General features: G+C 51.1%; 1 protein-coding gene across 4 annotated transcripts in view; it reads left to right on the forward strand.

Moving 5' to 3' along the window:
- ZHX2 (zinc fingers and homeoboxes 2) overlaps positions 1–21,267 on the forward strand; it is a 127,083-nt gene that overhangs the window by 68,754 nt on the left and 37,062 nt on the right. For 3 of the 4 annotated variants that reach the window (XM_079796561.1, XM_079796562.1, XM_079796563.1), the window contains exon 2: positions 5,853–5,923. The gene's annotated coding sequence lies outside the window, so the exon portion shown is untranslated. Of the gene's footprint in view, positions 1–4,388; positions 4,981–5,852; positions 5,924–21,267 lie in introns of those variants that run through there. The other variant, XM_079796564.1, reaches the window with a different exon arrangement.

Here is a 21,267-nt window from a genome sequence, read left to right on the forward strand (position 1 = left end):
GCTGCTGCTTCTTTCAGGTCCCCCCACACCCCATCTGCTGTACCCCCGTGGGCCTGTCCTGGCAATCTTGCCACCATTGCATGAGCTTCAGCACAATAATATCATTGAAGTCTTTTGTCTCCAACCCAAGTGCAAGGGCAGGGCTCACCTTATCTCCCCAGCGCATGGCCCATAGTCAGTGCCCCTTAAAGAGTCGTTGGAAGGATGAAGAGACAGCAGTGAGCAAAACAGACACAGCCCTGTGCCCGGTGCTGGGCACATCTTCCAGAGTGTTGATTGTACTTGACAATTCTGAGCGGGCAATGTTTGGAAATAAATTCAGATCAATTCTAGAGTAGAATTCGGTGTTCTCATTCAAGACATCAGGCTGAACCCACACACCCCGGGGAGGTTATAAACTCAGCCTCCTCGTACACTTTGGGAGTCTTAGTGGAAGAGTAGGTGGGGTTGGTGGGAGAGATGGCCCCATTTTCCAGCCACTCCAGTCCTGAAGCCAGGGTTTCAGAAGCCGTGTCCGGGAAGAATGGAAAGGCTATACTTGATCAGGCCAGAGTTCTAACCTTAGTGTTGGACTTTCTACTCCTCTGACACTGGCCAGTTTATTCGATCACTCCAAGTAACAGGCTTGCCATCTGTAAAATGGGTATATGAATACCTGCTCCTTAGAGTTGATGTGAGAAAGAAAGATAAGACAGAGGGACCCCATTCAATGCCTGGCACAGAGCGAGCACTCAGGAAGTGGTGGCCATTGTGTTAGTCATTCATTAGTGATTTTTTTTTTTTAATGTTAGTGATTTTTTTCTGGCTGCTGTTGGTGACTAAGGTAAAACATTTTCTGGAGCAAAGACGGGCAGCGTAAGACTACACTTTCAGATTGCAGAATGATGGCTCCCCAGAGTGGCTTTTAGCTTTTCACCTTCTTTTACTTGACCTTCCTCTCCTTTGTCCAGTCTGGACCCAGAGCCCGTCGCTCCCTCCCCGTACTCCACAATTGCTCTCACGTCAGTGTGAGGACATCACCCAGGACACAGTGACATGCTTACCAAACCCTGAGTTTCTTAGTCATCTGAGAAATGTTTGCTGAATGAACATGGAATGGAATAAACTGTCTAGAAATTTGATGAGCTTAACATGGGCTCAAAGGGAATAAGGGGGCCTGTAGGGAGAATCCTACTGGGATTTTGCTCCATATGCCCAGCACTTTCTGGGGACCAGGGGTCCTGAGCCAGGAAGACGGGAAATGTGTGCACATTGAGAGCTGGAAGGGCACTGAAGTGTCCTGTGATTCATTGGTAACACTCATCACGAGGGCTGCTGTTTTCCACGTGCGGAACTGTGCTGGGCACCATGACACTGGCCCCTCACGCAGCCCAAGGAGGCAGGTTCTGTTCAGAACCCCACTTGGCTGATGAGGAAACCCAGGTCCCAAGGAGAGAAGTGATCAGTGTGCGGGCACAGAAGGTGCCAGAGGACCAGGACCACACTCACCTCAGACATCCCGTCTCCAAGACCAGTACCCTTTCCCCCATGCTGGTTAGGATCAAGGGTCTAATGGATGGTGCTGGGTTCGAGGGTAAATGGAGAAATAGAATCAACTCAATGGGACGCCCCAGCTCTGAGACTAATTCACACTGGCCAAGTCACTCCACGTCTCTGTGCTCAAGAAGAAGCACATAGTCAATTGAGGGTAGTTAAGTATTATCAATAACTAGTGGCCCAGTGTACAAAATATGTGCATGGGGGGAGAGAGTCCCTCAGCCCAGCCTGCACCCTCTCCAATCTGGGAACTCTGGGAGATGTCCGACGGCCGGTTTAGGCCCAATCCCACAGATTAGGCCCTAACTGCTTCTGCCTGCCAGCCTGATCGCCCCCTAACTGCTCCCCTGCCAGCTTGATTGATGCCTAACTGCTCCCCTGCTGGCCCGGTTGCCCCGAACTACCCTCCCCTGCTGGCCCGGTCACCCCCAACTGCACTCCACTGCTGGCCTGGTTGCCCCCAACTGCCCTCCCCTGGCGGCCTGATTGCCCACAGCTGCCCTCTCCTGCCGGCCATCTTGTGGCGGCCATCTTTGTAACAATGTGAGGGTAGCCATCTTGTGGCGGCCATCTTTTGATGACAGTGAGGCTGTCACGTGAGGGTGCGAGGACCACCTAGGCTTTTATTAGTATAGATAATAGTAAGTAGCATACCTGCTTACATGTTTCTAAGCACTTTATATGTTATCTCCCTCAGTCCTACAGGGTAAATCAGGGTTAATTAGAGGAAGAGGGAGGACAGAGCATTGAGAGAGGGAGTAGGACAACAGAGCTGCACAGTGGGTTCAAGAAACTTAGCACATGGTGAGCCTAGAACACAGCAGGGCAAGGTGAGGTGGAGAGAGATGAGCAGGGGCCCAATCTTGCAGGGCTCGGAGGCCCCGGGGTAAGGAGTGTGGTCATCATCCTGAGACAGACGAGGCATCTGTTAGCTGCTTCCACCTGTACCCCCTCTGTATACATTGTCCTGTCTCACACTCAGTCTATTACTTGTCTTTCTCCTTTTTCATGCCATGAACTCCTAAGGGTAGGGACTGGGTCTTCTTTATTTATGTCTATCTGGTGCTTAGCACAGAGTCAGGTACATATGGGTACTCAAATGATTGTTAATCAAATATGTAATATAGTATTTAATATTTAACACTATTAGCATGTTTAATATTTAATAACTGTATATATTATACATTATTATATAGTTACTAGAGGCCCGGCGCATGAAAATTCATGCACTGGAAGGGAGTCCCTCAGCCCGGCCTATCCCCTCAAGGGAGCCCTCAAGGGTGGGAGGTGACCGGCGATCAGGAGAAGGCACCGCCCCCATCACACCTCTGTTGCTGCCACTGCCGGCAGCGCAAGCCTCGGCTGGCCCTGGTTACCTGAGCCTCGGGCGGCCCTGGGTGGCTGGGAGGTTAGGGCGGGTCCGACCACACTGCATGCCTGCCAGACTCCCCCTCTCCCCCCACCAGCAGGGCTGAAAGGACTGGGGGACTCCGGCGGGACTGAGGGGACTAGGCGCCACCATCTTTGTGATGGCATGACGGTCAATTTGCATATCCCCTCTTTATTAGATAGGATTAGTACTGATAATAACATTTCCATTGTGTAAGCATTTCCTATACTATAAAATGCCAATGCATTCCTGTAGAAACTTGCATTCAGAAAAATGGAAAAATCGTAGCACTTTGGGGGGCAATTGGGGTGCAGCAGAGCCTCACAATTCATGCAACAGTCTAATGAAGCACAGTCCTAGTGATGGTATTGGCACAGTTCAAAGGGCATGCTAAAATTTGAATTAAAAAGAAAACACAGCAACACAGTAATTTATGACCTGAGTAACCATAGGGCTATGATTTCAAAACCAAAAGGGGATGTTGGTAGAGGGACTCAAGCAGGGTTGAGGCTGCGTGCCATAGAGGCAGAAGGGGACAGGCATCCCTCTGGAAGTTCAGGAGGGAGAGCAGTTGCAGGCTTTGCCAAAATGTACAGGGAGGCATGAGCCAGCCCAGGGGCTTTGCTCAAAAATCGGGGAGAACTGAGAGCTTCCGAGACAGAGCAGGTGGAGAAGCGTGGAGCAAGCGGGTGTCTGCAGTGAGGAGTCCTCTGTCGCTTGCTGTATTTTGCTTCCAGCTGTTGTCACTTGGTGATGCCTATGAACCAGTGCAACCTCCACATTTTATTGACACCTTTCCCCCGTATACCTTATGTGCACTCCTCTGTCCTGTGGAAGCAAGTGCAGTAGGACACACCGTATGTAGTATAACCCATGACTCAGGTAAACCAAGAATGCCTGCTGGCCAGTTTACATCCAGAAAGGCACCAGTCACACCCCCCCATGTGGGCTGTGGGCCGCTTTCCTCTTGGTCCATGAGTCGGTTCAGTAAACTCAGTCTACAATGTGGAGCAAGACTGTATCGTTGGGTGACACTGAACGAGGGCACCATGGACCTGTGATGAGATCTCTTTCCCCACCAGGAGCAGCTGAGCTCACAACTCTGGGCTTGGAGACAGAGGACCTCAACTCCAGCCTGCCCCAAAGCTGTGTGACCGCAGGAAAACCACTTAACCTCTCTGTGCCTCAGTTTTCTCAACGGCAAATAGTACTAGTGACGTTCCCCAAGTCCTTTTAAGGAGCCGATTAGCTCGTGGATGAAAAGCTCTTCCTGGACTATAAAAGGTTCGCAGAGTATTGTCAAGTCAGTGCCTAGAACATTCAGGTTTGCTTGTCTCCTGGAGTGCTTTCTCCCCCTGGACGGTCAGTTCTAAGGGCAGTGGGCAAGAGAGCTAAACTCCTTGGACTCGAGGTAAATTCATCACTGGGATCAAATGCAGAAGCTTGAATTTCCCTGCAGGAAGGAGACCCAGAACTTCTGTCTGGCCTTTGACAAAAGTGAGGAGGAGGGAACCCTGCCTCCAGTATCCAGTGCCCCCCCCCCCCTCTGAGTTCCCTCTAGGACACCCTAGACCCTCCCTCTCCAGGGCCTGAGACCACCCACCCACCCCTGGCTGAGTGTCCTTCCCACGGCCACTCCCCCCACGCCAGGCCTGCCTGCCCCTTCACCCTCTCATTTTACTTCCCCTCAACAGTGCGGACAGAGGGACACCGGCTTGGGAATCACATGCACTTGGGTTTGAACGGGCTCTACGTCTTACCAGCGCTAAAACCACAGTGGCCACGTTCTGGCTTCTTTCAGCCCATTTCCTCGCCGGGGGAACGGCCTCCACTTCCTGACTCACTGCCTGAGTTCCCTCCTTCCGTGATTAAGAGAAGAAATGAGCCCTCTCTGACGTTAACGTGCCCAGGAATCACCTGAGCAGCTTGTGAAGAAGCAGGCTCCGATTCCGCAGGGCTGAGAACCTGCCTCTCCAACAAGCTCCTGGGTGATGCGAATTGACCCGCACAGCAAGGGCACTAATACACATCAGATGTAGAGCGCCTGGCGCGTGGTGAGCTACTCAGTCAACAGAAGTTCTTGCCATTGAGGTGATTCCCACCCCCCTCCCCGCCCCCAACTCAAAGGGGTAGATGACTGGAGAAACCTCTGCTCACCTCTGCATTCTTAGGGCAACAAGAAAAAACAAGTTTTGCTCTAAGTACGGGCTGGGTGTGGGGAGTGAGAAGACCGGCTCCCCGCAGCTCACCTGCCCCCCGCTCACCTGCACCCCTGCTCCCGAGCACACGTGCGCTGCAGGCGGGCCTCTGCCCCTGCAGGACCTCTGGGGCTCAGGCCTCAACTTGCCAGGCGGGGAGCGCATCCTCCGAGCGAGCGGCACACGCCTTCCTCCTCCGGCTCCGGCTCTCCCGGGGAGTTTTCAGAGCACACAGGGTTCGCTTGGCTGGGGCCTCCCAGGGTAGAAATACACATTTGGGCCTTTTGTTTGAAGACCTGCAGCCTCTTTGGGACTTGAGGCCTGCGCCCAGGGCTTGCCCCCTCACCCTCATCTGAAATAAAGCCCCAAAGGGCTCTGGGCTGTGAGGACGAGACACCCAAGCCCTCAAGAGACGCCGAGTGAGGTTCAAGAGACACCTCCCACGCACCCCTTGCTGGGCCTTTGGCTCTTCCCAGAGGCCGCTTCTCAGAAGCTGCTGACTCACCGGGTGAGGGTCTTTTTGTCCTTTCAGCATCGCCACAAAGCCCAGGGGTTTTAAGCTTGGTTTACTGAGCAGCTCCATCCTCACCATTTCCTTATTGTCCCCGTCTCCATCCCAGCCCCCCCCTCCCCCGCCCCCACCCGCAATGGCACTGTCCTGCCAGAAAAGAGATGGGACACCCAGTGGCTCTGCCCTGCCTTTAACATTGAGTTTCTCTTCTTTGTAGGTCTTGACGCACTGACTGGCCGCAGAGTCAAAGTGTAAAAAGATTCCCAGGATGTAAGCGATACGGGGCAGGTGAGTGACTGCGTGTCCGGCGGAGGTCGGGGCGTCGGCTGCATGTCAAGAAGGGCAGGGTGAATGGGAGGAGCAGGGGCAGCGCGGAACGCGTTTCCCTCCGGATACACCTGCACACGGCACCGTGCGGGGCATCCAGGTGCGAGCCCCGTGCAACCACTGGGTCCCGCCAGGCCCTCCCCAGCGGCAAGCGGAGCCTGCAGGTGGCCGGGCCGTCCTCCCTGCTGGGACCACAGCAGCTCAGACGCACCCTCCAGAGGGCACATGCGTGGAACTGTTTCCAGGGAGCGTCTGACCGGGGCTCGGAAGACATGCTTAGAACAGAGAGGGAGCCAGCTGGCTCACACCGGTTTGTAAACCACAGCTCTGAGGAGGCAGGACTACAGAGAGGCGAGGAGCCACCTTCGCATGTTTAAGGGCTGTCACTGTCAGGGGGAAGGTGGATAGCTGTCGGCTTAACCTGGGGAAAATTCCCTAGCAAAGGAGGCGTGCACAGGTGAAGGAGGCGCCCAGTGTATGGAGTGAGTTCCCTGTCGCTGGCAGAGTCCAAGCGCAGGTTGGAGAAGCACCGACGGGAAGTGTTGAAGTGAGGAGCGGTTTTGAGTAGGGCTGTGTTTTTACAGACTCTGTCCCGTGATGACCTGGAAACCCGGGGAGGGGTGGGGGGAGGATGAGGGAGAGGGCTTAGGGAGCGTGGAGGAGGCGAGCTTGTGAGCTCACGCGCACCCTCTCTCGGCACCGCCTGTTCTGTGCGGCAGAGTTCTGCTGTTCAAGTGTTCAGATGCTGCTGGATGAGGCGACCCTCGGGTCTCTCCTAAAATGTGCTGTTCATTGGCCAGGTGTCTCTGAGCCAAAAAGCCAGACGGCTGCGCCCATCACAGGTGTGACCCCAAGCAGCTTTGTCTGTGATGCGGTGGGCATCTCTCCAAGCATGATGGGGGTTTTGACCAGGGCCTCTGGGAAGGACCCCGGAAGAGATTTACCAGCTTGTTGGGAGGTTGGGCCCAGGATCCAGCCCACGCAGACCAGAAGGAACGGCATTGGGAACGCTGTGGGAGGGCACTGGCTGTGGCTGCCCCAGGGGAGTTGGGGCTCTTTGGTAGGACCAGTACCACAAACTCGAGTCACCAAGGCTGGGGCCACTGCGCCTGAGAACTGCGCCCCTGACCCAGCTGGGGAAATCGTGCAAGAGGGACACCCATGCCAACGGGAGGGTCTGAATGGCGAGCACCCCCCCCCCCCCCACTTCCTTTGTGCTTTGTGACTGGGCCTTGTTCCCCTGGGCCTGGGTTGGCAGCAGCAGTAAATATTTAGCAAGGACCCTGAAGGCAGTGTGCCGAGGGAGGCCAGAGATGGCGTTTTTTCTTTAAGAAACTGACAGCCTGGATGCGGGTGGAGTTTGACATTCGTTGCACATGGGCGGGACTTTCAGCAGAGTCCTGAGCAGGAGGATTGGGGGTGGGGAGGTGGATGGCGGGAGGCAGGAGGGGGAGGGGAGGGCTGAACAGAGCATTTGAGTCCTGACTTGGTGCTTCCTTGGCAAATCTTCAAGCAGCTGGGCTTTGAAGACAGGGGCCATGTCCTTAATTCACAGGACCTGGCAATTAGTAGGTGCTCAGTAAGTGACTGGTGAATGACTGGAAGGGAACGTGATGAGGAGGCAGCTCATGGATGTGACATGTGTGTTAAGAAGAGAGTCCCTGAAACTAGACTGCCCAGGTTCAGATCTTGTCTCTTCCACTAGCTGTGGGTGGGGCCTTAGGCAAGTGGCCGACCTCTCTGTGCTAGTCTCCTGTCTGTACAATGATAGTGCCTACCACATCAGGCGGCTGTGAGGGTTCGAGGAATTAATTCATGTCAAGCTGCTTGGCCCCGGGCCAGTTTATGTGGCAGAAAGTGCCCAATAAATATTAGCCCTTATTCCTGTCCTTTGAAAAATCAATGTGGGCAGGCGTCACCCTTACTAAGGGCCTGTGCCACGTCACTCAGGCCTATTAGGAAAGAATGGAGATGGACGGACAGCTGGTGGAGGAGAGGGGCGGGCCATGGAGTGACAGCGTTCTCTCCCAGGGACAGCTCAGAGCCAGAGGACAGAGCCCTGGGAAACCCATAAGAGGTGGGACCAGAAGAAGTAGCTCAATCAGGAAACCGAGGTACAGCCATCCCAGGTATCATGAGTCCGGCATTCGCGCAACCCTGATGGACTAGACCTGGAGACCCCACTGTGGGCATTTGGGTCTTGCACAGATCTGCAGGGACCTCTTTCCAGCCACACTCCATTCCATAGCACAGGAGGGGCTCTTTGCTCCCTTCTCCCGGAGCCATAGCGGACTCAACGTATCTGAGATGAACAGGAGAAATGAAGAGAGAAGTGACAGAGGACATCCCACTCCTCCTACTGTCCAGCTGAACCTTTGCCCGACGTGCCTTGCCCTAAACCCCCTCCCAGGCTATCTCAGAGCCCAGGGTTTATTGGCCAAGGAAAGGTAACACCTGGGTCCAGTGGGCAACAAGACGTGAGTGGGTATTGGATTGTATTGGTCAGACTTTGGGTTACAAGATAGATGTCTACTTCACATTTTTCGGAAGTGTAAAACCAAAAGGCAGTTTGTGTAACGGAAAAGTCTGAGTTGGTCTGGCTTGGAGCCCGGCTGGATCTAAACAGTGGCAGCAGGCGTCGTTTCTCTCCATCTCTCCACTCAGCTTTCTTCTGTGTGGGCTTCACTCGGGCACGATCCCTTCACTCTGTGTCGTCGTCCCCCCCCCCTCCCCCCACTTCCATAGTCATCCTAGCAAATGCCCAGGAATTGAGAGATTCTGGTCACATGTCCACCCCTCAGCCAAGGGCTATGGTTTAGCAGCATCAGAGTGGACAGGCAGAGAAGGCCCCTCGTCCTCCAGCCTGGGGATGCCTTTGCTGCAGGTGGCCCTCCCAAGGCTGGTGAGGCTGCTGGTACCATAAACAGTATTCAGATGACCCTTGAATGACGTGGGGGTTAGGGCCCCAGTCTGAGCTCGTGCAGGAGGCAGCCAATCAATGTGTCTCTCTCACATTGATGTTTCTCTCTCTCTTCCTTCCTCCCTTCCTTCCACTCTCTAAAAAGCAATGGAAAAAATATCCTTGGGTGAGGATTAAAAAAAAAAAAAGACTTAGTTGCTTAAACCATACAGATTTATTATCTGATAGTTCTGGAGGTCGGAAGTCTGAGATGGGTCTCACTGAGCTAAAATCAAGGTGTCAACAAGATGCTTTCCTTTCTGGGGACTCCCAGGGGACTTCGTTTCCTCAATTTCCAGCTTCTAGAGGCTTCCTGTGTTTTCTTCTATGATTTTTTTTATTACTTCAGGTCTTGCATTCAAGTCTTTAATTCATGCTGAGCTAATTTTTATGTACGGTGGAAAATAGTTCCATTCCTTTGCATATGGCTGTCCAGTCTTCCCAACGCCATTCGTTGAAGAGACTCTCCTTTCTCCATTATATTGTTGGCTCCTTCATTGTAAAATGTTGTCGATGTAGTATGTGTGGTTTATTTCTCAGCTCTCTATTCTGTTCCATTGGCCTGTGTGTCTGTTTTTTTGCCTGTTCCATGCTGTTTTGATTACTATAGCTTTGTAGTATAGTTTGAAGTTGGGGAGTGGGATACATCTGGCTTTGTCCTTTTTTCTCAGGATTGCTTTAGGAAAACAAATTCCTGGACCCAAGCTTTTCTTTTGTATGTGTCACATCAACCCACTTTTAGTGGGACAAAAACCCATACATGCATCTCCTTTTACTTTGCTTTGCAGATGGCAGGGACCCACCAACTATGCCCATCTCTAAGCAGCCTGTGAACTAAGAATGGTTTTATATTTTTAAAGGGTTGTGTTTTTGTTTTGTTTTTTAAAAAGGATAAAGAACAATACTAGTATGTGACAGAGATTGCATATGACCTGCCAAGCCTAAAATATTTACTATCTGGTCCTTTATAGAAACAGTTAGCCGACCTCAGAAAGAACACCAGCAGCTGAGTCACTAGCCCTGGGTTTGGATCCTGCAGTGGCTGGTCAGGGCCTGATTAGACCTTTCGACCTGAGAGCCCGGTGGGGCCTCCCTCAGTGGTGCCTTTCTTAACAGTTATGGTGGCAGCAGCCATGAAGGAAGGGGTAGAGGTGGTGAGCAGATTTCATTGAGCATTTACTCTGGACAAGCACTGAGGTGAGAGCTTTATCTCCTTAATCCCCTCAACAGCCCTCTGAAGTACGCCCGGGTCTCAACCCCTGGGACGCATAGGGAAACAGAAGTTGCTCAGGGCAGAAGGTCATTGGCTCGCAATTACACAGTGAGAGGATGTGGAGCTGGGATGTCAGCCCAGGCCATCCGACTCTACACTCTGCTACTTTTCCTCTCTATTGTGGTCATCACCTCTCCTTTCAGGCAAAGAAATCTTTGGCCATGCCTTCCCCCGGCTACTTTCCTAACCTCTTTCCCCCAATTCTCTGGCAAAAATGTTTTTCCACCGTAAAAGGGAAAATAAAAAATGGAGAAGCTGTCAGAAAGAGCTCTGAGATGTGGACATCTAAAATTTTAGTTCCAGTATTGATCCATCCATCCACCCACCCACCCTACACAACCCCGGGAACGCATGAGAACCCTCGTCCTTGACAGTGACAACTGGGGCAAACTCCAGTCCCTGGGTCCTCCAAATTGAAGGCCACGGGGAAGCTCATGAAAGAGCACCCGGCACTTGATTAATATGCTGCAATTTGGGCAGCACCAGGCTATTTCAGCACCACCACCACCACCCCCCAGTTACCATGACGACATTCTTTTCACAAACAGTTCCCTTAATATTTAGTGAAAATTATGCTCCCGACAGGCGAGCAGAAGAGCAACCACACTGCAGAGGGTCTGCGAGGACACTTTTGCATGAAGCCATCAGTGCCCCTGATCCCTGAGTGCCATCACCGCCAGGAAACGCACGTGTCCTGGGGGCTGGGAGCCAACCTGATGCCCGGCCTCCGTCATGCGCAGCAATGGAGGGTTGTCACTCTCCTTTAATGCAGAATGTCACAACAAGCTCCTCGAGGACGGGGTAGCGTGATAGCGTTATTAAAGGCTCCTTTGTACACCGATCTACTAATTTCTCGGCGGCTCGCCTGAGGCTGCTGAAAGCCTGTTTGCTCCTGGTGTCTTGAATCAAGCTGGATCGTGAGACGGCATGTGGAGAGCCCAGGGTACGCGTGTGCCAGTGTGAGAACAAGCTCGTTTCCTCTTCTAGGTGCCATCTGGTCCCCCACGATTGAATCAGTAACAAGCAGGTACAGATACCCAGGGACCCAGGCCTCTGCCCTCAGGGGGATCAATGTTGAGAGAGAAAAGACCAGGGGAGGACAGAATGTTCTGTGGCAGTCTCCACCAGTATGATCGTCTGACTGTGTGCTAAGTACTGGAAAGGCACAAATTGATTACGTATCCCAGATCCCCAATGGGAGAGATGGTTGAATAACTATAATACAGTGGGGAGAGCGGAGTCATGGTGATCTATTAGCTGTGTGCCCTTGGGTAAGTTACTTAACCTCTCTGTGCCTCAGTTCTCTCATCAATAAATCGGAGACAATAACAGTATCTATATGACAGCCTAACTGTTGTCATGAAGTTTTTAAAAAATGAAATAAACATTTAAAAAAAGCACTAACCCAGTTATTCAGATACTCAAAAGAGCGGATACGTGGTAAGTGGTAAGTAATTGCTATCTGGGATTCTAGGTTCCCATGGTACCGTGCACACAATGATAATAATAGCTGACATCTATCATGGGCTTACTATGCTAAGTGTTGGAGTTATATTATCTCATTGAATCTGCACAGGAAACCCAGTAAAACTTTCATTATGATTGTCTTCACCGTGCAGATGAGGAGACTGAGGCTCAGAGGGATTGGGGAACTTGCCCAAAGTTGTGAGGCTAGTAAGGGGGCACAGGAATCCAGTCTGTCCAACAAAACACAAACTGCAAGGAGCACAGCGATGGTGCCGTGGGAGGGCGCACAGGCAGGCTCTGGGCAGGGCCGTCCATGGGAAGTGGCCATAGATGCCCTGAAGGGTCACAGGTCCTCATGGATAGAGGACAGGATTTGAAGCTGGAGGAGCAAACCCGAGTAGGACCCTGAGGAATTTGGGGGAACTACACTTCGAAGAGAACCACAGTCTGGTTGACCCTTCCAAAGGCAGGTTCTTGGCATTGAGTGGGAGCTTATCTTAAACAAATAGGACCTGTTAATGTAAAATTACCCTTGGGGTTTTATGTACGGTGTATGGGTTGGAAGAGGATGAGTGAGGCATAAGGGAGAGAGGAAAGCCTTTGAGTTTTTCATTTCCTCAAACCAGGATTGATTGGAATACCATGAGAATGTCTGTATCAAGTGTGTATGTATATGGAAAATGAAAATATGTTGTGCCAGTACCTCCAAAAGCAAAGAAAGAGGCAAAGAAAGGAAGGTTTGGATTGTGTAGCAATTTTAATTATAATCAAAGCCATAGTGTAGTACATTTCTTAAGGAAGATTTAAATTGGGTAGCAATTTTAATTACGATCAAAGCCATATAGTGTAGTACATTTCTTAAGGAAGGTTTGAATTGTGTAGCAATTTTAATTATAATCAAAGCCATTGTGTAGTACATTTCAGCTATTTATTGCCACAACAGTGCTTCGTAAAAAACCGCCACCAACCTCACCGGTGAACAAGAAGTCTTTAGGTAACTCACAGCCTGCAAGGTTCGGCCTGTCTGGGTTGGGTTCACTCCCTGGGGGAGGAGAAAGAGGTCATGTCTGACACTGGCTAAAACTGTCGCTTTGCATTCAATCCTGGGTCCTCTGTAAAATGGGAATACTAGTGTTTACCTCTTAGAGTTGTTAACTAGTGTTTACCTCTTAGGGTTATTATGGGGATTAAATTGTTAATCTACATCATCCTATCTAATAAAGCGGGAATATGCTAATTGACCGTCATGCCCTCACAAAGATGATGGCGCCCACAGCCAATAAGGCGGGAATATGCTAATTGACTGTCACACCCTCAAAGATGGCAGCACCCACAGCCACAAGATGGCGGTGCCCAGTCCCCTCAGTCCCACCGGGGTGCCAGGTGCATGGCACGGCCAGGACTCCCACCCCCCACCCCAGGTGGGTCTGGCCACTCGCATGCCTGCCTCCGGAGTCACCCAGTCCCCTCAGCCCCCCAGCCACTGAGGGCCAGCCCGAGGTACAGGCAAGCCTTCGGATGGTGGCTGCCCAGCTTTCCAGGGCCACCTGAGGCTCAGGTAACCAGGGCCAGCTGAGGCTTGTGCTGCCGGCAGTGGCAGCAGCAGAGGTGTGATGGGGGTGTCGCCTTCCCCTGATGGCCAGATCACCTCCCGTCCCTGAGGGCTCCCGGACTGTAAGAGGGGCAGGCTGGGCTGAGGGACCCCCCCACTCCAGTGCATGAATTTTCATGCACCAGGCCTCTAGTGTACATATAACATCTTTTGTTCAACATTTTGTTATAATGTTGACGAGATGCTACAGGAACTTAACTCCTGTGTATATCAATCAGCCTTCAGTAAAGTTGGTTCCATTATATGTCATTTCACTTAAAGTCACAGGCCCTATTGACGTCGTTAAGCGAGGACACACTGTGCCTAGAACAAACCTAGGAAGTACCTTATTGCCATTACTGAGTGCATTTTGATTCGTCACAAATGGAAATGAAGTAATTTGATAACTGTAGTTTGTGGGGAAAATATTTACAGGGCCTTGGGGTGGAACCACCAAAGCATTTCCTGTGAAGAAAACATGTAGAGTCCACTGGGATAGGTGACGTACCCAAGGTCACCCTGCTAGTGCGAGGCCCATGGAGACAGAAGCCAGCTTCCCTGACCGCAAGATCTCAACCCTTTCTGCTTTTCCAGGCAGCCTGGCTCTCCTGAGAAGGGGCTCTGTCCCATCCCCAAGTCACCCATTCTACCACCCCACGAGCCTTATAATTAGAGAAATGCCCGCCTTCATATATCTAATGGAAACTGCCCCTCTCCCCCCACCCCGATCTCCCCAAAACTTCCAGCCAGCACACTTGATAGAGCTATGAGCGCAGGTTGGCATTACCATGCAAAAAGGATGCAGTTGGTATCTGAGAACACTTAATTAAGCACTAGGTTTAATTAACTTAAAATGAATCTCCCTCCCTGCACCCATGCCCCCCTCGAAAAAGAGGGCTGGTGAAGCCTAGTCCTTCCCTGGGAGCTCTGATTTTAGCAGTTTGTAATCAGACTCAAATTGCTAGCTTGTTGTCTTAATCTGCCCCTGAGATAGCAGCCATCCCCGTGTGATTAATCTGTCCTCCCCGTGGCCACGTTTCAGACACAGACAGCATGGCACTGCAGTTCATCATGTTGTGGTTATTGTTCCCTGAAAGGAGGGAATGGAAACAATAACCTTTCCTTGCATAATTCTTCACACACATACACACACACACACACACCACACACACCACATACCACACACACACACACACACACACACACACACACACCACACACACATGCGCACACACACGCACAGGCACGCACGCACAGATTCACACCTCTTTTTATTTTTCATTCCAAAGCCAGCAATGAGCTTTGCACTTTTGCAACCACTGTGACTGTGGTCCTTTGCCTCCACCCTCAAGGATTTTCATTAATTTTTTAAAAACATTCTATCATCATCGCTCTAAAAAATAATGGCCTGCCCCCAACTGCAAAATCATATGAAATACACAACACTGGACCTTGGGTCCCCTCGAATTTCTCCTTTCTCTCCCAAGTCCACAGAGACAGCCGTGATGCCCTGCCTCTTCCTGAGGCTGACTTCAGCCACCCTGGACCAGACCCCGTCACCTTTCACCTGGACCTGAGCGGTCTCCCCACTAACGGCGTTCCTGCTTGCAATTCATCCTTTACTCGGCCAGTTATCTTTTTAAAAGACAAACCGAATCACATCACTCCCAGGGGATGGAATCATCCAATAGCTTCTCCATACAACTGAACTGATACCCAAACTCCTTTCCCTGGCTGCCCAAACCCTAAAAGACCCCGCCCTTCTCCCCCTCTCCAACCACATTTCCTACCACCCACACCCCCTTCACTGTGCCCCGCCCCCTTGGCTCTCTTCCTGTCGCTCAGATGCAACCAGCCGGGTCCACCTTACGGTTTTGCATGTGTGGTTCCCTCCGTGTGTCGTGTTCTATCGTAGCCTGTGTTTCCTGGAAAACAGAGCCAGGTTGCTTTGGCTGTTGTGGCTCAGGTGGTTGAGCTGGTTCAGTTCCTGGACAGGGCACAGGCCTGGGTTGCAGACTCGATCCCCAGTTTGGGGAACGCAGGAGGCAGCCAATCGATGTTTCACTCTCACATTGATAGTTCTCTCTCTCTCCCTCTCCCTCTCCCCCCCCCCCCAAAAAAAAAATTCAGTGGGGGATAAAACGGAAATGGAAGCTGGTTTATGAGGGGACAGTGTGGGGACAAGGGCAGATGTGCTGTCCCAGGCAGCAGCAAGAATGAGGGGAAAGGAGTGAGAAAGAGAAAACAATGCTACAAACGCGTTGTTCCGCTGGCTGCTTACTTCATGAGACACTCCAGCCAGTGGCTCTGAATCATGGGCGATATGCAACATAGTCAGCTATCCCATAATGCAACAGGTGTTCCCCAAATCCACCGCATTATGCAAAACTGCACACTACACAGCACAGGGCTTTGGGGGAAATGAGGTTAGGGACACAACACTCGAAAACTTGGTCATGTCACATTACAAAAGATAACCTAATAAAAGCAGTCACATAGTTTGATCCATGTTACACATGCCTTGCAAAAAGACCTGTTTGCTTGAGGAACTGGGTGTCACAGGGGTTGCAGCGGTGGGTGGGTTACTGTGAAAGGGGGTAAAGTTGGGTAAAAGTTATTAACACCAGGTGTGGTCAGGTATGGCTCATAACATACAAGGTAAACTGAGGTAGCTGGCCCAGGTTTCAAGTGGGAGCAGGGGTGTGGTTGGGGTATTTCTGTGCAGCTCAGTTCAGCTGGATAAACCTGTCTGTGTTCGCCTACTGTTCCTCACGGATGAAATCGGGCACAAGCAAATGCAAAATTCGTGGCATACCCAACTCCTTCTCTGGTCTATCAATCACGTTGGAACAAATCTACATTTTCAAAACCAGCATTATAGCAGGTCTGGCAGGAGTGCGTCTCAGCCAAGCCCATCTGGGGTAGAAAGAGTGAGGGATTTCATGGCCAGCTCCTTCCCTCGCCTGTCTCTCACGGGTCCGAGTCCCCACCGGCACCATCTCCGCTCCATGTTCAGAGTGCTGATCTGCCCCCGCCGGGCAGCCACTGGAGAATCCAGAGACCTTGGGGCCTGGTCAGGGGCTGGTCAAGGGACAGAGCTGCAGCAGCCCCCAAATCGAGGGTGTAATGTTGGCCATGCTGATGCCTGGCCCTCACGGGAGGGGAGGAGGGGCTGAGAAAACGGGTGGAAACCAGGGTTCAGATGGGCCCAGGAAATTCGGCAGATGTGCGGGCCCCTACCCTGGGCCCTGCACCTGCTCTCTCCTGACCCTTACATGTCCCACCTCTGGTTCTCCATGTGTCCACTTAAGACCCCTCTTCAGGGGTGGAGGTAAGGCCCACAGTCAGAGTGGTAACAACACCGCAAAGTGCAAGACAGAAACTGAAGCCATTGGAGCTGAGGGCAACGCGACTGGGCTTAGGTGTTGTTGTTTTGTAACATTGACCTGAAATCGTGTAGAAACTGGGGGGCTGGACACCAGATCCCGAAGCAGACAAGGGGTGGTGGCCGCCTGGAGCAGGGTTAGAACAGTGGCGGGGAGTGGCCACACTGGGGGGATATTTTGGAGGCAGAGCCAACAGGAAGTGCTGATGGATAAATCGGGGTCAGCAGAAAGGTGTGTTGTCGCCTGTCTCTGGGGAGACCTTCCTGGCTCCTGGGAAAGCCACAGGATTGCAGGCAGGAGACAGGCCTGCCCCGCTTGGCAGTCTGATATTTGGCAAGGCAGTGAAAGCTCAGAGTCATTGAGATGTTGAATCTGTCGTCTCTAGAGGAACCATCCGAAGGCCAGTCTGCACAGCGGCCACGTTCTGCTGTGATCAACACAAACACGCCCAATGGGAGTGAAATTCAGGGAGACACTGGGAGGCGGGGGCACATCCTCACTGCCTGGTAACGAAAGAACCCTCCCAGGAGGTGGCATTCTGTGTTGGAGGTTTAGGGTGGCCTTGGAAGTTCTCATCGTAACAAAATATTTAAACAAAATATTTAAAACACTGGTTCTCAGCAGCGGGGGGCCTTTTGTTCCTCCCCACCCCCCAGGAAACATTTGGCCATGTCTGGAAACATGATTGGTTTATCACAGTTGGAAGCCGGGTTGCTACTGGCGTGTCGTGGGTGAAGGATTTTAGCAGGCAGCTAAACGTCCAACAATGCACACGGCACCCACCTCAACAAAATGGCAGCTGGCCCCAAATGCCCACTGTGCCAAGGTTGAGAAGCCCTGGTTTAAAACGTCATGAACATCCAACATTGGGGAAATGGTCAGCCCTTCTCTGGCCTGGTGCGAAATCCCGCGTTCGGGAGCATTGGCCGTGTGGCCTGGTGGCCTCTGCCGGCGTCAACACCTCACACAGGAGTTTCTCGCTCTGTGTATTTGGGCGGCATTGATAAAGAGCTGAGTTCACACATGTTAGATCAGCATTTCAGAAAGGCTGCCAATTCAGTGGGGAAGTTTTTTTTATAACTAAAATGCACAAAAATGCCATTAAAAGTTAAGCAGTGTGTGCCAAAAATTGGAAATAGCCAAGATGCCCTTCCATAGGTGAATGAATAAAAAAAAAATGCTACATCCACGCAATGGGGTGTTATTCACTCATAAAGAAATGAGCTATCAAGCCAAGAAAAGACTTGGAGGAGCCTTAAGTACTAGTACATATTGGTAAGAGAAAGAAGCCAATCTGAAGCGGTTACATACCATATGGCTCCAACTCTGTCATATTCTGCTAAAGGCAAACTATAGAGACAGCAAAAAAGATCAGTGGTTCCCAGGGGCTGGGGGAGAGAGAGAGAGAGAGAGAGAGAGAGAGAGAGAGAGAGAGAGAGAGAGAGAGAGAGATTGCACGAGCGAATGAGAATGTGAGAATGGATAGGTGAAGCACAGGGGGTTTTATGGCAGTGAAACCATTCTGTGTGACACTGTAATGATGGATACATGCCATTATACATTTGTCAAAACCCATTAAGTGTACAACACATAGAATGAACCCTAATGTAAACTATGGACTTTGGTTAATGATCGATTTGGTTGTACCGGTACTAGTTCAGCATTTGTAACAAATGGACCACACCAATGCAAGATGAGATTAATAGGGGGAGGGGGAGAAGGGGAGAGGAGTTCCTGGGAACTCTATACTTTTGTGCTCTAAAAAGTAGTCTTAATTTTTTTAAAGTTAAATAATATGACATAACATAATTAACAAGATTATTATAATTATCCTAATAGCTACACTTACTGAGCGCTTCCAAAGAGGCAAACTCATAATAAAAAGTTGTCACTGTCATTGTTGGCGAGGACATAGCAGAACTGGAGAGAAAGAATAGCTCTCATTTTAAAAGCATTTACTCAGGTCCAAGCGGATACAACGTTGAGCCTTATGTATTCAGTCACCACCACTGCCCTAGGAGGAAGGTCCTAATTACCATCTTCATTTTATGAGCAAGGACATGGGGACCCAGAGAGGTTCAGTCACGTGCCCAGGGTCACAGAGCATCAGAGGCGGATGTGAACCAGGTCTAATTGACTGCTGGGCTCCCGTTCCTGACAGTGTGCTCTGCCATCGTGCACATATGGGTAAGAGTGGACATGTGTGACAGACTAGAGAGATGGGGGTGATTGGTGAGAGTGGATAGAATGAAAGGGGAAAAAAAGCATCAAAAAATGAAAATGCACAAACACAAGTGAAGGAGAAAGAGAGAAGGAAGGAAATGGAAAAAAGGAAGTATCAGAAGGAAGAAGGCAAGGAGCCGGGTCCCCTAGAGCTGCCCGGAGCCGGTGGCTTGGGTAAATCGTCATCCCAGCGTCGCCTGTCCTCCCCACCCCGCCCTGTGCTGTGTCTGGGTCTCTTCCTGTGGGTTGCCGCCCTGCTCCTGCTTGCCCACCAGGGCTCAGCACAGGACAGTGCGTGGCGGTCGCCCAGGCTGACCAGTGTTGCCCTGGGGCTCGGGCCAGCCTGCGAGCTGCATTGAAGCCAGCCTCCCACCCTGGGTGGTCCTGGACAGCTCCTCTCATCCAAGTTGCACCGAAGGTTCCACACCAGCAGCCAGAGCCTGTGCTCCCGCCTCCAGAGTGTTCCCTTTTCAACGAGAATAGGAGGACCAGGCAGCAGCCTTCCCATCCTTACATGGGTGAGCAACTCGTAATTCCAAAATACTGCCTCTGGTCCTGCAGACGGGTCCAGAAACACAGACACAGCACGTGACTCCTTCCGAGGGTGCTAGAATAAATTGGCTGGTGCCATCCAGTTTCCCGAGGGCATCAGATCAGGTCACTTTGAACCAAACCATGAAACAAAGATCCAGCTGCCCACCTGGCATTTTCACATGCTTTCTATGGTGATGTCATGCATGGAAGGGAAGGACAGTTTCTCTCTCTTTAGCCACTTTCCTGATTCTGCATGGTGCCCTTTTAATCCATCTTAGCATCTTGAGCCCCATCCTTCAACCACTAACAGAGAAACCCACAGGAGCACCTGGGGCTGGCTTTAGAGCCAGACAGGTGGCTATGTGACCTTGACCCAGTGGCTTCATGTCTCTGAGCCTTGGTGTCTTGGTCTATAAAATGGTATAACAGCCTAGCTGGTTTTGGCTCAGAGGATAGAGCGTCAGCCTGTGGACTGAAAGGTCCTGGGTTTGATTCCGGTCAAGGGCACATGCCTGGGTTGTGGGCATGATCCCCCGTAGGGGGAATGCAGGAGGCAGCCAATCAATGGTTCTCTCTCATCATTGATATTTCTTATAATAGCAGCTAATAGAACATAAGTTCCTTGTCAGCAGGGCAGTGGCCTGTTCATGGCTGGATCCCCAGTGTGTTGCATAATATTGGCAGATAGTAGGTGCTCAATAAATGTTTTTTTAGAGTGAATAAATAAATGGACAATAATCACTTCATAATGTTTCTGTGGGGATTAAATGATATACTATGTGCATAGTGGGTAAAACATAGAATTGATGCTCAAAAAATGCTAATGATACATATCATTGTGTCACAGGCATTTATAGTCATTATCTTGGAATATCCTCCCAAGAATCCCATGCAATGGGTCTGGCTATGCCTTTTCATGCAAGAGGAAACCAGAGATGAGGGCAGGGAGTAAAAGTATTTTTAGAGGGGAGCTCATCCCTTTTAATAAAAACTGTACCTTTTAAAAAAAAGTCATGACAAATAGCTGTAGGAATGTTCCAGAGTCTGTCCAGGGAGAAGAGACTTGGGCCTTAGATCTAGACTGGCAGGCATTTCTGCCTTCCTCCTTAGCCTTCTGCCTCCTAGGGGTATCCCAGGACGGGGCAGGATGGACCCCCCTTGCCCCTGCACTTGCCCTTGTCCCCTCCTGTCTGCAGAGAGCTGGGCCCTTACCAACAACAGCAGTATTCCTTAATGACCTGCGGGCTGATGAATCCCTGATTGCAGGAGAGAAAAAAATTAAGAGTGAGCTTGATTGAAGCTCTTAATAAAGCTTATTCTTTGGGAAGAGCCTGGCATGGCGGGTGGGAGTACTGGGGATCTTCCTCGAGATCCGACAGGAGATTTTAAAGGATGGTTCTCATGAAGAAGAATGCTTTTGTTAGCTGTGCTTATCTTGTCACACAATAGCACCACGGCCTGGTTCCCAGACTGGGGGTGCCTAAAAGGTCGGGGACAGCACCCACCTCTTTCCCCTGTAGCATTACTGGAGCATCCCAAATGTAGCCGGTGTGGCAATATCTGGTCCATACCCATGACATAAGGAGTCTAGCTAGGTACTAGTTAAGACAAGGAAACAACAGAAAGCGGGAAAGAATGCTACAGGGTCAGAGCACAGAGTTGTTTGTGAATTCCAACTGTAAAAGGGCTTACAGCCATTGATTGCTAAAACTTGAGCTGTGCAACGCCAATTGTACTGGACCAGTCCCAGCGGCCACACCCTCTTCCTGGGCTGTGCAGCAGCTATGGGGGGCGGGAGGGGGGTCCCTTCCATTTCTCCTCCTAATTTAATTGCAAATGCCCTGAAGTGCTCACACCTCCCCTGCGATATGA

The sequence above is a fragment of the Cnephaeus nilssonii genome (assembly GCF_951640355.1).
Source record: "Cnephaeus nilssonii genome assembly, chromosome: 18".
Lineage (NCBI taxonomy): Eukaryota > Metazoa > Chordata > Mammalia > Chiroptera > Vespertilionidae > Cnephaeus > Cnephaeus nilssonii.